The sequence below is a fragment of the Emys orbicularis genome, chromosome 5, assembly GCF_028017835.1.
Source record: "Emys orbicularis isolate rEmyOrb1 chromosome 5, rEmyOrb1.hap1, whole genome shotgun sequence".
Classification (NCBI taxonomy): domain Eukaryota; kingdom Metazoa; phylum Chordata; order Testudines; family Emydidae; genus Emys; species Emys orbicularis.
In genome coordinates, this window is record NC_088687.1 from 122,472,666 (window position 1) to 122,489,270 (window position 16,605).

Sequence of the window (16,605 nt, forward strand, 5' to 3'; positions counted from 1 at the left end):
CAAATGTAAATATGAAGCATTGTGTTTTATATTCTGTTTTTAAAGTCATGACCTGGAACAGTGGAAAATTATGGGCATAAATGGATATCTAAAAACTGTTCTTTCATATTATTTCCCCCCTGTTTTCTGCAGACTCTAAGGTGTTATTCAATAATAATAGGTTTCCTGCTTTTTCTGTTATAGAAATTGTCTTCACAGTGTAAACCAATATGCTGTTGTCCTAGTAACCTAGCATTGTAATAAATTATGTGTAACCAAACATCCTGTAAAAAAATACACAATCTCCCCACTTCTCTGTAGTTTTTGTGATGGATCCTATTAATAGAATTTAAAATAAATATGGGCCTGAGCCACGAAGTTTGGTTTTGTATATGCACTTTCCCACTATGGTCCCAAATTCTAATATTATTAAACCATCTGAGCCTATGAAACAGCTACCCAATCAGTGCCTCTGTCCTTGTGTTGATTGAGGAATAGGTGGGGAAAGGAAACTTAAACCCCATTTACACATATTTGGGAGCAGTTTTGGGACTGGCACAGCCCCAAACACTTAAGGGCCCTGAAAAGTAGAGATTGGCCTGAATACAGTGTGTTCCCGACATACGTCCGATGCCAGGGGCTGGAAATGGAGCTGCCGCATTGCTGTGTCAGCAGCTCTTCACTGGCAGGTGAGCCCATCGACACACCAGCTACTCCCTGGAGCTGTTTCCACTCCCTTTAACATCCCTTCTCACCACCAGAGTGGCATAAAGGGACAGCAGCACAGAAGCAAATCGGACCCACTGTAATTGGAGCAGATTCACCCTGTTGAAAGCGTCAGAGATGAATTTGGCCTGTTGTCATCTCACTTTCTTTCTGCCCCCAAAAGCAGCTCTTATGATTTCTTGTTGTACTTTTTGGTCTGGAAGGAAATTGAAGCTTTCTATGTTAAATCTTCCTGGGATTTTTCTCCTTTCCCAACCTTTCTTCCCTCTGTCAATGGTGAAGGATGAGATCATGGCTTCTTGTCTTGTTAACTGCTGCTACCAAGCTGTGTACCACTGGGCCTGTCAGAGGGATGTTGAGGGAGTTACTATGCCTGCCTTACTCTTGGAAATTTTGAAAGTGCCCAGTCTCTTAGAAACCTACATAGGAGAAGACTCACTCCCCATCTAAATTTGGGTCTCCCACTTAGCCATCTCCTACAACTGCCTGTTGCTGCTATGGTGAGCTATTTTTGCATCTGTATACCTGGGTATAAAATTTTACAGGTAATGCCACAGTTTAAGATTTCAGGAAGTTAAAATATGGTTCCATTTTGAAAAGTGACTCTCTAAATTTCCTCATGAGATTTCATGTTCCTCTCTCATTATTTCCGTATCTAATTTGCTTAGTTTACAAGTCAAAAGATGTATTTTTTTAAGCTAACAGTCCAATGAAGTCAGGCTGGCATCTGAGAGTCAAGCTTGGTTCTTTCTTTCTGAGCATTGGACTAGTGATTCATCCCAGAATTAAAGTTTTGTTTGTTAGCTTGTGATGAGGGGATTTCCTCTTGGAGAGATCCAGTTTTATCCTATATTCCAAGGACCTGAGTACAGCTCTGTCCACAGCTAATTAATACGAATGTTCCAGTTGACATAATGTGAGAGAATGCTGGGAAGTGACACATAGTGCCACTCTTCCAGGGACTGAACATGCTGCCTTCCCAGTGGTCCCAGCCTCTATAAGTGTTTGTAAGAAGGGGCACCATGTTGCTCTATCATTGGACATTGAAGCTGGAACTCCATATTTAAATTTTCACTTAAATCCTAACATAAACACCTCCATCCACTGAACTCCCTCTCTTCCCCGCATCAAAATAAACCCAAGTATTAAACCACCCCAAGTAGAGTTTTTTTCCCCAAAAAGGAAGGAGAGCCAGAGATCCCATTAAGTCCATTAGGAACTTTGCTATTGTTATTGATTTTATATGGAAGGCACTCAGATACTGCGGTTATGGGCAGCAATATAAAACCCTAAAATAGAAAGATAGCTAATCCAACTGTGAATCAAAATGATAAAACATTATATATATAAAATATTATACAGATATAATTTCATATGGCACTTGCATCTGGTTCTGGTTTAATATAGATGATGGAAAGCTTCTTCAGTTATTTCTTTCTTAGCATTTTGTGTATCTCTCTGTTAAATCAGTAACTCATTCCAATACAATGTTTTTTCCCCCCTGTGTTTGTCACTTTCTGAGAGTAGAAATAACTCCTCCATTTGCCAGTTATTTCTTAGTTTTTACACTTGCCTGAAGTTGTTTGGCTAACATGCCCTTGGAAAACCTGGCATGTTCTATTTCAGCATCTCTTATAGATTTTTTTTGTTTCATTTGATCTGTAGAGATATACAATCACCTTAATCTAAGTTCTTATCAAAATAATTGTTGGCACTTTCTGTGGGATGATCCACACACAGCACTCTGGGTTTAGGGTCCGTGGCAAATATGATGGAAACTATTGAACATGAATTGCTTACCTTGCTTAATTTAACATTTCTCATTTGAAACATTTTTGTAACAATTCAAGAGTGATTGCAAGAGATTTTCCACTTGTTCATACAAAACCAATGAATAAGGGCCTATGATGACCATTTGGACAGTTTTTTTCATGCCATAAGGGCAAGTGGACTTCCATGAGATTATGCCACTTTTTTGTTTTAATCTGTACATAATGGCTGTGTGGGGCACTGCAAATCCTCTAAAACATGCAACATGTTAAAAATAGGCCCTCCAAAGTATGTAAGATACCTATAGCTCTGATCTAAGATACATAGATTCATGAGTAAAGTTATCATCATTATCTTCTGAACTGGGGATCAGATTCTCATACTTCTACTGCAGTTTAGTAGCACCTTACTGCACAAGCAGTCCTATTGAAGTCACTGGAAGTGGAGTGAGTTACTATTCAAAGTGAGTAGGACTACCACCCTCTAGTCCATACAAGATTTGAAACACTGTACCATATTTGCCAATTTTGTATGAATTAAAGGGAAGAAAACCTGCAAAATGTGTTGCTAGTTGTATTTATTTCAACTTGCTTACCTCACCTGCCTAATGCTTAACACATTTCCCCCTCTTTCCCCATGAGTGCCCTTGCCTGCCCACTGTTGTCCTGTTTGATTTCATGTCCAAAACGTTCTGTTATACTTCCTGACTAAGGGCCTGGCTACGGTGCAAGTGGAGATGTGATTGCAGCTCAGGTAGGTGTACCTGTACTAACTTCCGTCTAGCTGGTTTGGCTGAAGATAGAAGTGGGCTAGGATCAGGAGTATGTGCGCAGAGTTCTGGGCAAGCCTGTGCAGTCCACACTGAAATCTGCACTGCTGCGGCTTCACTGCTACTTTTAGCTGTGCTAGCTAAACTCAAGCTAGCACAGGTATGCCTCTACAAGCTGCAGTCATGCCTTCAATTGCCATGTGGACATACCCTTAGTCTAAGGAGCTCAGATCCTCCCTTTAAAATCTCACACTTCTCGGGTCAGTGATTGATTTTTACAGTAACTTGCTTCTTCTGAGTAATGTCATCCACTGGTATACTTTTCTGTAGAAAAATATCTTCCACCTCTTCCATGGTATAAGACAGAGGCTGAGTTTTCTGCTGACAAGACAAATTGGTACATAGTAATAATCATGGCACTGATAGCAAATTGATTATAGTATCTTCCATTATGAGGGATCCCCAAAGCACATTACAAACTAGGGAACTGCTTCTGCATCTCTTACTTGGACAAAATTCTAATTGTGTTTTGGGGGTCTGTTCCCTCCTCCCCACCATCAATAGAAATTTTGTCCAAATAAAGACTGCAGGATCCATGTACTCTGCATACATCACAAGAGATGTAACCACCTCTGGTGTAGGAGGGCAATAACCAGTGGTGGGTGTGCAACAGTGTGTGTGGGGAGGGTACATTTTGGTCAAGCTTTCCAGGGCTAATGCATGTTCCTTCAAAAAATGTCATGGGATCTTGTAGGTATACACAGAGCAGATACAATCCCAGGGCGAAATCCTGGCCGCATTGAATTAAATAGGGTCAGGATTTCCCCCTCGGCTTTTAAGATTTCATCCAAAAGATAGATACACAATAAACATTATGGAAAAAGGCATCATTGGACCCAATAAGATCCCGAGTCTGTGCCCCACTGAAAGCAAAGGTAGGAATAGTTCTTTAATGGAAGAAACAATCACAAACCCAGTTGTAGCGGGGTGGCTACCCGGCTCCTGCCTGAAGGGTTTAAAACAGCCCTGGCAGAGGGCTGGGGCAAAGGGAAAAGCTACTGGGCTGATTGGGGAAGTAGCCACAGCTGGGCCATGCCCCAATCAGGCCCCAGCTGGCCTGTATAAGAGAGGCTCGGAGCCAGGAGCCCAAACAGTCTCTCTCTGCCTTCAGAGAGAGAAGGGCCTGGCTGCAGGGAGCTAGACAGGGTACCTGTAGTGGAGCAGGGCTGGGGAGCTCCAGCCTGGATAGCCCCGGGCTGCGGCCTGGTAATAGGCTAAGGGGTACTGTGGGTTGCAGAGGGCAGCCCAGGGCTAGGCCAAGGCAGCAGGTCCAAACCCAACCTTACCTGTGATGAGTGGCCTATACTGCAGTCCGCTCCAGGGAGCGGGGGCTAGTTGGTGACTGGCAGTGGCCTTATTCTGAGGTGAGGTAGGGATAGTGGGTGGGGGTTCCCCTGGGAGGGGAGACCTAGCGTGTGGGTACTGCCAGGGGGCAGCACCCAGAGCAAAGGGCACCGGGGTCCTGGGATGGACACGGGGGGCCAGTGCAGAGGACAAGGCGGATCACCGGCCTGCAGAGGGCGCTCCAGAGGCTGGTGAGCTAATTCCCTGGACGACCAGCAGGAGGCGCCGCAGGGGTGAGTCCGGGCTCTGTTACACCAGTGTATTTTGTTTATCTACCTAAGGAGGTTGGAGAGACAAGGTGGGTGAGGTAATATCTTTTTTGGACCAACTTATGTTGGTGAAAGAGACAAGCTTTTGAGTTACACAGAGTTCTCCTTAGGGAGGACAGGGGTTGGACTGAGCCAACTTTGGCTGTGACTTGAACCTGTATTTTATATCTAAATCTTAAAACATTAAACCATCTCTCCAACCATATCCAAAATAGATACATGCAAATGACAAAAAATATGCATTCCACTCTGTTCTACTTTTGATGTAGCTAGAAGTTTTGACCACTGTGAAGTATATATATTGTGGAGAGAACCTGTGCCATGTAGGACTCAATATGCAGTTATCTTGTATTTGAGTTCTGTAAGTAAAGAACCACATTTCAGCATTTATTGTTAATTCAGTGAGGGTTTGCTAGGGTTTTTTTCTGAATTAAATGAAATAAGTACAGTAAGTTTATTTAAAATAACACATACTCTAATACAGTCATTTTTATTTTGTCTTAAGCTTAAAAAGTGAAAATTACTACTACATAATGTTATACTTTACAGTATATTGCATTGGGGGGCGGGGGGGGGGAAGGTCTGTCTTGTACTTATTAGCACTGAGTTGAGTAATGGCCCCACTTAGTGGAAAAAGGAGGAATTTTATGTATGTGTGAAATACTGACAACTCTCTTAGAAGTAAGCAGCTTACATAGGGAAGGTTTCAAACCTGTTATTTAAAAAAAAAACATAAACAATATACATTATTGTACCCCAAAGCCTAGTTTAGTTAGGATTGCAATATAGCCCTGGTATCTGTGGCATCTTTGATAGAGCAGGCCACAAGGACTTCGGGACCTACTTGTTGGGCCATGTCACAGGGTTGATATACCCGCCACCCTTTGGGGCATGGGCGGGGTGCATTACAGCCCCGCAGTAGTATCTATAGGATTGTCCACAGTCACGGGGCTGCGTGGCCCTGTGGCCTTAGTCAGTGATGCGACTCTTGCGATCAGGGCAGTGTGGCCTAGCATCCAAAGTCAGTAATATGGCCCTGGTTATCAGGGCAGTGACGCCTAGTGGTCAGAGTCAATAATATGGCCCCTGCTATCAGGGCGGTGTGGCCTAGTGGCCAGAGTCAATAGTGCTAGTAAGCTGGGCCACCACACCAGGGTGGGTGGTGGCCAGGATAGGGGACGTTGGCCCGCCCTCTCCACCAGGTCCCAAACCAGCGCCCTGTCGGTGGCGGGGTTGCCTGCCACCCAGGGCCGGCTTTAGGACCTGCGGGGCCCGATTCCACGGTCCGGATCTTCGGTGGTACTTCAGCGGCAGGGGGGCCGCTCTGCGTCTTCCACAGCACTGAAGGACCCCCCGCCGCCGAAATGCCACCGAAGAGTCCCGCCGCCGCCAAAGTGGACCCCCGCTGGGTGAGCCTAAGGCACGGGGCCCTCTTACCCATGGGGCCCAATTCCAGGGAATCGGGGAAATCGGCCTAAAGCCGGCCCTGCTGCCACCTGCTCGGCGGGGATCCTACTGAAACACGCTGAGCCTGTCTCTGGTTCTACAACCGCTTCCCCACCAAGTTTCCCTGGGTCACTTCCTACCTGACACTCTGCACTTTGCCATCTCTTGGTCTCCGCAGCCTCTCCCCTCTCTGTGGCGTCCCGAGCCTGTGCGTTGGGGTTCATCTCTGGTTGGCCTTCGCTTCCTGGAATGCAGGCAGTCCTCCCCCAGGAGTATCAGCAGCACACCTCTTTCCCGCCGGTGGTCAGCCCAAACTGAGCTGCTCTGCTGCTTTTTATAGCCTGTCTCCAGTTGGAGCATCCCCAGCAGAGCCGAGGTGGCCTGGCCTCCTTGGCCAAGAGGGAGAGGTTGATACACCCCGTCACAGGCCAGATGTAGGGATTTCCTGAAGGGAGTTTCCTTACAGGGATTCTATTCCTTCATGCATTGAAGCACCACCATGTTGGATATCAGCAACTGCTCATCTTCCTACAGAGTTCTTTGCTGGGGTCTTGCAAGGTTCCATCCTGTCACTCCTGATTTTTAACATGATTATATGGCTGCTGAGGGAGGTCGTGAGCTCTTTGGACTGCAGTACTATCAGAGTTGATATTCAGTTGCCTCTCTTTCATTAAACTCAGCTTTCATAGACCCTAGTGGAAGCAGGATCTTGGATGAAAACCAGCTAGTGTAAGCTTGATCCAGACAAGATAGCAGTGATATTAGTGGGTTACATATTAGAGGGAAACATTTGGAGGAACTGACTAGATTTGTTGCTGCTGCCTCTACTTAGGGGACACAATTTGGGATTCTTAATGGGTCAATTGCCCTTCCCATGTGGTAGCAGTGGCCCAATATGCTGCTTACAGGCTGTAGCTATTCCTTTGTGACGTGGAACTCTTCACAATTATCCAAGTCTGTATCAATTCAGTGTGTGATGCTACGATGTACTATTTCCTGTTTCAGGAGAACATTCCCCTTCTAGTTCCTATATCAACCAAACAGTGAAGATGGGCTGGGAATTAGGAATCTTGATCTAAAATAAAAATAATTACATGTTTTATTTAAATCCTAACTGGGCTTTTAATCCATTTGATCATATATTGCTGTAGTTGCTTTGGTTACATTATGGTGATACCCACACTCTAAGGGTATGTCTACACCCAGCCGCTAGTTCGGCGGCTGGGAATCGAAGTTCTGGGTTCGACTTATCGCGTCTTGTCTGGACGCGATAAGTCAAACCAGGAAGTGATCGCCGTCGACTGCGGTACTCCAGCTAGACGAGAGGAGTACCGCGGCATCGACGGGGGAACCGCGGCGTCGACGGGGGAGCCTGCCTGCCGCGTGTGGACCGAGGTAAGTTCGAACTAAGGTACTTCGAACTTCAGCTACGTTATTCACGTAGCTGAAGTTGCGTACCTTAGTTCGAATTGGGGGGTAAGTGTAGACCAAGCCTTAGTGAATGTAGCCTGTGATCTGTCTACTCTTATGTTGGAGTCCCAAAAAGGGATTTCATACCCATCGTAAAATATGTCAAGCTGGCCATAAATTTGGTTAAATACTGAATCTGAAATTGCATTAGCCCCAGAATAATAATTGCTGAAATGTGAAACAGTTTAAAACGTATTTTCCTGAGACAGTAAGTCCTCAGACAGTCCCAGTCATAGCTAATATATTTAATGCAGGAAAGGAAGCCTTGTTATCACGAGCAAATCCCTAATCACACTTTGCAGCATAATTTATTTCCATGGATGCATCCATTTAAATGAAGACTTTGCTATCCATTTTGCAAGTGATTTAGGCAGGGAGTTTCATAGGACTTGAAGGGTAGAGCCCTGCACAGATACAAAATTTGTATCCACATCTGATCCACAATCTGCAAACATGGTCCGCGGACCTCTGTGGATATAAAGCGGATATCCGCAGTTTTTCAAGGGTCTATTGAAGGGGACTAAATGCCAAACTCCAGCTGAAGACTCCCTTCGAACCTTGGAAAAGCTTTGAATACTTGAGAATGTTTTATGATCAGCACAGCATATAATGTTTTTTTCTTATGATTCAATCAGAAATCTGAAGAGCAAGAGGAAACCAAGTGAGGTGATTGAATAACAACTATGGGAGTATGGGTCCTTTTCCGAGCTCTGTCCCATATTTACTAGGGAATCTTAAGAAAGTTGCTTAACCAGTCTGTTCCTCCTTTTCTACTATGTAAACTAAAAAAATAAGTACTTCCCTGTAACTAAGGAGTATTCTGAGGTGCTTGTATACATTTAAGTAAATAACATAGCTTCAGTAAGGTGGTTCAAGTTCAGATGGAAAGTCCTAAAGAAGTGATAGTATTATTATTAATGTGAAATAAGAGCCTCTTCTGTAGAGTCTCTGCTGTAGAGAAAATAAGTGTAAGAAAATATCATTCTGTTTAATTCCTGTTAAATTAGTTCCCCCTGATTACGAGCCTTATCAGAGACAGAAATAGCCAGCATCCCTCAAGAACAAAGTTTAAATGAGTTAGCTTAAAAACTACATTAATCCTGTCTTAGCCACCAAATGATGCAATCAAATTAAAAAATGATGTGCGCATAAATGAACTTGGTACAAATGTATTAAGTTGTTATGGCAACTGGAACACTGAATTTAAATTTATGGATCCCAAATTCTAGCAAATATAAGTAAATGAATTTCTAAGGTAATTGGAATTTCTTTCAAAAATTATTTATGTCGGCACCATCTTTCATGGTTACTACAGAATTGATTTGATGGCTTTCTAATGAAATCCAATTAATCAAGTAGAATGTTTTACTAGCTAATGAATTAATATCATCTTGGTATTTATCTTATAATCATCACTTACACTGTCTCCACCATTCCATTTTTCCCTCATATGATTTTATTGAACATAAATATTTTGCACGTGAGCAATTAGATTATTATTGGTTTCGTGATAGGCCAAAAATGAAGGATCTGATGTTGGTTTTCTTGGGATCCCGTTTAGAGTGTGTCTTCATTTCTTTCTTCTAGAGAATGCAACTTTAGTTTAACTCTGGTGTTAGCAGTTTGTTATAGATATAGATAACAGGACTCATGGGGCCAAATCTTGAAAGCAGCTCAGTAGGGTGGATGCCCACTGGGTGCTAAGCTGTTTTGAAAATCTAGCCCATGATGTCTCTCGCCAAGGCTGGATGTGGTTATTTTAATAGGTGATCATGTTTTCCTCTATTGAATATATGAAGCCATGGATTGTTACAGATTGGGACATGTGAACCCCAGAAGCTCAAGGATGAGTTATACTTTACCATGGGGAAGGTTGAACATGTGATGTGCGTGCGGTGTTTTATCTAACATTGATCTTAACTAGATGGAATCAAACCAGCCCCCATGTGCATCTATGTTTCTCCTTTGAGCAGGTGGCCTGCTGGGAAGATCGTAGGTCCTGTCACTCCTGTTAGCTAATAGAAATTCTCTTTTAATTCATATAGTAGAGGTCTGTAATTTTGGCACCGAAGGGAGTCAGATCTACTGCCCATGTTACATCTATGTGGATTACTTAATAAATGTAGCATCTGTATTTATGAACCCACATTTTATTACAGTGTCACCTGTTTACTGTCTGAGTCAGAATTCTCCGTGTTCACAGTGATCCTTGTTCTTTCAGGACATCGATCGATCAATAGTACATAGTTTTAAAGTCCTAGTAGTTTCACTGTTTTAATAGTTTATAAATAGATGGGGCAAGTGAGGTAATATCTTTAATCAGACCAATTTCTATTGATAAGAGAGACAAACTTTCAAGCTACACAGAGCTCTTCTTCAGGTCTGAAAAGGTACTTAGAGTGTCACAGCTAAATACAAGATCAATCATATAGTTTAGCATAAACAATAGTTGGCACGTATTGTAAGGGACAATTCAAGATGAAGTGGCCCCTAACCTTCCTGGAGTCCCAGGACAAAAAGGGGGGTAGTGGATTACAGATTGTTGTCATAAGCAATAAATCCAGTGTCTTTATTAAGACCATGATGTTTAGTGTCTAGCAAAGTTATGAATTTAAGCTCCCAGGTTCATTTTTTGAAAGTGTTGTGCAAGTTTCCTTTGAGGCTGAGGACTGATGGGTCAGATGTGAAAAGTGTTCACCCACAGGTGATATATGTGGTGTTTTTGTGTGTTATTTTCCTGTGTGAGTTCATTCGGGAGTGTAGTGATTATCTGGTTTCACCCATATAGTTGTTGTTGGTGCATTTAAAGCACTGGGTGAGGTATACCACATGTTGTGATAGGCATGTGTAGGGCCTGTGGATCTTGAAAGGTGCTTTTTATGGATGTTGATCATTATAGCAGTGAAGATATGTCCAACAGCTCCATCCAGGAGTACCATGCTGGACTTCCCTTCCATGGTACCACTTCAGCTGATGATGGATCTGCCTTCCGATGCATGGGATCTATCTGTACCAACCTCCCGTACTCCCCAAACACAGGGATGAACTGAGACCTTTACTTCCTGAGGGGTATTTTTGCCTTACTGTACTTGCAATCCCCTCTTCTATCAGGTCTGGTCCTCCTCAGAGACATCGGTACAACAGAGGAAACCATTTAGAGGAATCCATCAGAGGAAACTCCACTACATCTACAAGTCAGAGCATTCTTCCTTCAGCACTTCCAGTAAAACATTAGATTACTCTGATGCAGAAATCAGCTCATGTTCTGGATGAGCCTGCCCCCCTTTGAGAGAGACCAGTCTGGACAGAACCTTTAGGAGAACTTGGAGCCATCCTCCTCTCAGACATGACAACCAAAGGGACCTTTGAAACCCAATGCTTTGAGGGCCCCCACTGCTCATTATCTCCTCATATTGGCCTTAATTGGGACCATGGAATCCATATACTAGACACCATGCAGGAATCGCAGCAACCGCCTTCCCTAGCCAGTACCAACAGGCTCCATCAGAGTATGTGGCGGAGGCAGATCTGATGGTTCCAATGGGTGTATCATCCTCTTCACCTAATGAAGCTATTGCTCAATTATCCCCATCGCCACCCATTATCCCTATCCCCACAGGCAATGCCAGGAGCTTTTACAGAGGGCTGCAACGGATCTCTCTTGAGGGAGTCTGTGACATGCAGCATAGACTCCTGGACATCCTTCAACCCTCTAGCCCTAGCAACATGGCTCTCCCAGTGAACACGGCCATTATGGAACTGACTAGCCCAGTGTGACATACTCCTGCCTCCTGTGCTCCAACCCAAAAAGGGTGGGAAAGCATTATTTTGTTCCAGCGAAAGGGGCAGAGTTCCTGTTTACCCACCCAGCACCTAATTCCTTGGTAGTACAGGCAGCCACAGAGCAATCCAGATTACAGGACTCCATGTCAACCCATCTAACAAGGGTGATAAACACCTTGACCTTTTGGGGAAGAAGGTATTTTCATCTACAAGCCTCCAATACAGAATTGCTAACTATCAGGCCCTGTTAGTGAAATATTATTTCACAAATTACACTAAATTTGTGGCATTCAGAGATAAACTTTCCCAGGAGGACAGATCCTGATTCCAACCCCTCATCAATGAAAGCAAGCTGATGGCTAAGACATTGCCACAGGCAGCAGTGGATGCAGCATGTACTGCATCTAGAGCCATTGCCCCAGCCACTGTCATGAGGTCCACATTGTGGCTTCACTCTTTGGGGTTTCCCTGGGAGGTTCAGAATACCATTGAGGACTTACCCTGGCTGAGTCTAATCTCTTCAGTGAGAAGATCAATGAGTCATTTCATTCCCTTAACAACTCTTGGATAATCCTCCATTCCCTGGACATTTACACCCCGGCACCAAAGAGGAAACACCTCAAGCAAACTTACAAACCTAGCCCCCAGGCATTTTATCACCAGTGCCCTTACAAACCATCACATAAACAGCAGAGGGTCCAACCCCCAAATACCCCACTTCCTCCATCTCATCTGCTGCTGCTCAACCCCACCGGTCACCAAGGCGTTCATTTTGATGGGACATTCAAGAACAATGTACCTCCATTGATGCCATTACATACTGTCTCCCAAACCTTTGGTGATCATCTCACCCTTTTTGTGCACAATTGGAGGGCAATAACAACAGACAAGTGGGTACTGAAATTCATTCACTTCAGCTATGCTATCAAGTTTCTCTCCTCTCCCCCTTGCTAATCCCCTCCTCAGCCCCTTTTTAGGGACCACTCTCACTAGGAAATTCTCCATCAGTAGGTGGTTTCTGTCCTTCAGTAAGGGACCATAGAGCAAGTGCTTCATCACCATCAAGAAAGAGGTTCTACTTTGTAGTTCCCATAAAAATGGAGGTGGGCAACCCATTCTGTATCTTCCAACAGTTAAATGTTTTTATTTACAAGTCAAAATTCTGAATGATTATGTTGGGATCAATAACCCACTCCTTAGAAGAGGGCATGTGGGTTGTGGCTCTTGACATGAAAGGTGCTTATTTTTGTGTAGACATTCATCAGTGCCCAGAGAAGGTTCCTTGGGTTTCTGGTAAGACAAGAACACTACTAGTTCAGAGTACTTCTGTTTGGACTAGCCACAGCGCCCTGGGTCTTCATAAAGGTCTTCTCAGTAGTGGCAGCTGAGGTGAGACAACATGGTTACACCATGTTCCCACTCCTGGACAGTTGGCTGCTAATGGGCAAATCCAGACAGGAAGTCCAATCAGCAACCATATTTTTATTCAGTCTCCTGGCATCCTTGGGAGTCTGCATCAACAAAGAAAAGACCACTTTGACTCCCACAAGCACTATATACTTTATAGAGGTGACCCTACATTTGATCTCAGCCGTGGCCTACCGACCTATGGAGAAATTCCATGCCATGAACAACTTGAAAAGAAAAGTCACTCTCAGTCCTCAAACCATAGTCAAGGTCTGTCTTTCCCTACTAGGACACATGACCTGGTGTACTTAAGTAACTCCGTTTGCCAGGCTCCATCTCCATTATCTGTAGGTCTAACTCTGATCTGTTTACTCTCCAGACAGAGACAACATCAAGGTAACAGTTCCTGCCAAGGCTGTTCTCTTGTCCACAGCAAGTGCATGTGGGAATATCTTTCATTGCACCCACACTAAATGTGACCATTATCATGGATGCATCCCTCATAGGATGAGGATCCCAGATGGACCCTCCAGGTTGCATATCTATCTATTAGAGCTGAGAGCAGTCCCCCTAGCCTGCAATGCACTCCTTCCACTTATTTGGTCCCACCATATCCAGGTAATATTAGATAACATAATGAGTGTATTCTACATAAACAAACCGGGTGGAGCAAGATCCCTTCTCTGTGTGTAGAGGCAGACAACTTATGGAATGGGTGCATTAGAAACTGCAAAACACTCTTGACCACATACCTACCAGGTGCACAGAATTCTCTGGAGGACAATCAGCAGACACTTCTCCACAGACCACGAATGGGAGTTACACAGTTCCATCCTGAAAAAGATTTTCACCAATAGGGAATGCCATCCTAGGACCTGTTTGTCTCACAGACAAACAAGAAATTCATCCATTATTTCTCCAGAACAGGTCTGGGCAGGGATCTAAGAGTGATGCCCTTCTATTATTCTGGACAGACCACCTGAGGTATGCCTTTCCTCCCATTCTACTACTGCTCCAGGTGCTGTGAAAGATTCACCACAACAAAGCTAGAGTCATTCTCATCACACCCAAGTGGCCCAGACAATTCTGGTTCCCAGAGTTGATGTGGATATCAATCTACCCTCCCATTGCCATGTGATCCTTCCTGGAACTGGTGACCCAGGAAAATGGCAAGACTAGACACCCCAAACCAGGCCCACTCTGCCTCGCAGCCTGGTATTTAGATGGACATTAGACTTGGAGAGTTCATGTTCAGAGAACATTCAATCCATTCTTAATCAAAGCGGGTAAGAGTCAACCAGGAAATGCTATTTGGCTAAATGGAAACATTTCTCCGCTTAGATGCAAAAGAACCATTTGTCCTCAGAGACGGAGAGTACTCCTGCTATCCTAGACTACATCCTTCACCTCAGGAAGTTGCACCTTCTGTTAATTCACTGCATGTCCAACTTGCAAGAATTAGTGCCTTCTGTCCTTCAGTGGATGACCATACTGTTTTTTCTCACCCAACAACCCTCGGATTCCTGAAAGGCTTCACTGGAGCCTTCCAGCTGATAATGAAACCAACACCACAGTTGGACCTTAAGCTTGCACTTTTCTGCTGTTGAAGAAGAAATGAACATTACTTACCTGTAACTAGAAGTTCTTTGAGATGTCATCCCTATCTGTATTCCACGACCCACTCTCCTTCCCCTCTGCAGCAAATCTTATCTGATTCATGGTGAGAAGAGGGACTGGAGAGGCATCAGTTCACACTGCCACTTATACCCTTATTTCAGAACACAAGGAAAACAACTGCACAGGTGTGGAACAACGGACACTGCTTTCAACAAATCTCTAATCTCAGGTACATGGAATGCAAGCATACCCACATGTGGAATACAGATAGGGACTACACAATGAAGTAACAGTAAAGTAACCTCCATTTATGTCAGAGCTGGACCATGGCACCCCTGTGAAACATATTCATCCATTATGAATAGTCCAGTAGCCTGAATGTTCTTGAATGGGATCTCTGACCTCCACCTAAACAAAGCTCATGGACATTACCTGCTCACACCAATGTTTGTATGCTAGGTTGACAGTGTACCTACTCACTGTACCTGGTCACCATCAACTAATGAAGGTTCTGGGCATAGAAGAAGAGGATAGTGTGAATAATATTGAAAATGTATTTGTTCTGTAGGAAATCCTTTTTTCTGAGTCAGCAGTGAGCAGGGCCGGCTCCAGGCACCAGCCCACCAAGCTTGTGCTAGGGGCGGCACCTGGAGGGGGGCGGCGCGGCGCTCCGGCCGCCGGGGAGAGCGGGGCCACGGCCGGGCTCGCCGCCCTCCCCCCGGCGCCCTCCCCCCGGCCGCCAGGGGGTGAGCGGAGCCCCCACCGGGGCTCGCCGCCCTCCTCCCAGGGCTCCGTCCGCCCTCCCCCCCCGGCGCCCTCCCTCCGGCTGCAGGGGGGGGGCGGAGGCTCTTTTGCCTGGGGCGGCAAAAAAGCCAGAGCCAGCCCTGGCAGTGAGGCATTGGAACCATGCACTTGATCACACTTCTTGGCACCTGTGTCAAAAAAAGGAAAATATGAACAGATTGAAAGGTTCCATATTGCCCAGGTGACAAACTGCTTAGGAAGGAGTCACAGAGGCAGATAGCTGCATTAGCAGAACATGAAGTCTGCATTATTTTAGTACCTTGCATGAAAAAAAGAACAGATATCTAACATGGCAAAAGGCACTTCATGCCTGCCAGCCCAGCAAGTCATACTGCAGTAGGCACTGTGAAAACCATGAGACTACCTAGGTAGTCATTATCTAGAGTATGTAACTCCCATATGAATATCAGCATATAGCAGACTATGACTCCCTTGTCAAACTGAGCTACAAAGGAGTGAATCCTGTAGATCCTGATGAGCAATCTACATCCTGAGAAAAATGGATGCCATAACTTTAGGATAATACCCACATTGGTCCCACAACATTTTTGAGATTTTGTATATGTTGTTTCTACCTCTGAGCCACTCCTGGTTCTTTGGGGCACAGTTAGAGGAAAGAGGATAGAAGACGGGTCATCTAACTGCTCAGATCCCAGAGCCTGGCTATATATTATAAAAGGGAGTAAAATAGGCAAACTGGAGGAATGCCTGTTTCTGTTTAATGAGGGACTTTGGTATTTGCCAGTGAGACAGTGATATCCCCCCCCCCCCCCCCGTGTGTTACGGCAAAGTTTTTCGCGAGTATGCACCGCTCTATCATTATAATGTAACAGCATGGGCAAAATCCACATCTCTGCACTGGGCCTGAAGAGCAAATGTGGAATTATAAATGAAGAGGGAACAAATCCTCCCCGAATCTTTAGCCCAGTGGTGGGCAACTTGCGGCCCACGGGCAGCACGCGGCCCATCAGGGTAATCCGTGGGCGGGCCACCAGACAGTTTGTTTACATTTGCATGGCCGCCCGTAGCTCCCAGTGGCTGCAGTTTGCCGTTCCCGGCCAATGGAAGTTGCGGGAAGCGGCGCGAGCCACAGGGACATGCTGGCCACCGCTTCCCGCAGCTCCCATTGGCCGGGAATGGTAAACTGTGGCCACAGGGAGT

The 16,605-nt window shown here is 44.9% G+C and overlaps 1 protein-coding gene across 1 annotated transcript in view; it reads left to right on the forward strand.

The window, feature by feature from the left end:
- The window catches only part of SORCS2 (sortilin related VPS10 domain containing receptor 2), an 813,167-nt gene that overhangs the window by 758,735 nt on the left and 37,827 nt on the right, over positions 1 to 16,605 (forward strand). The window lies entirely within an intron of this gene.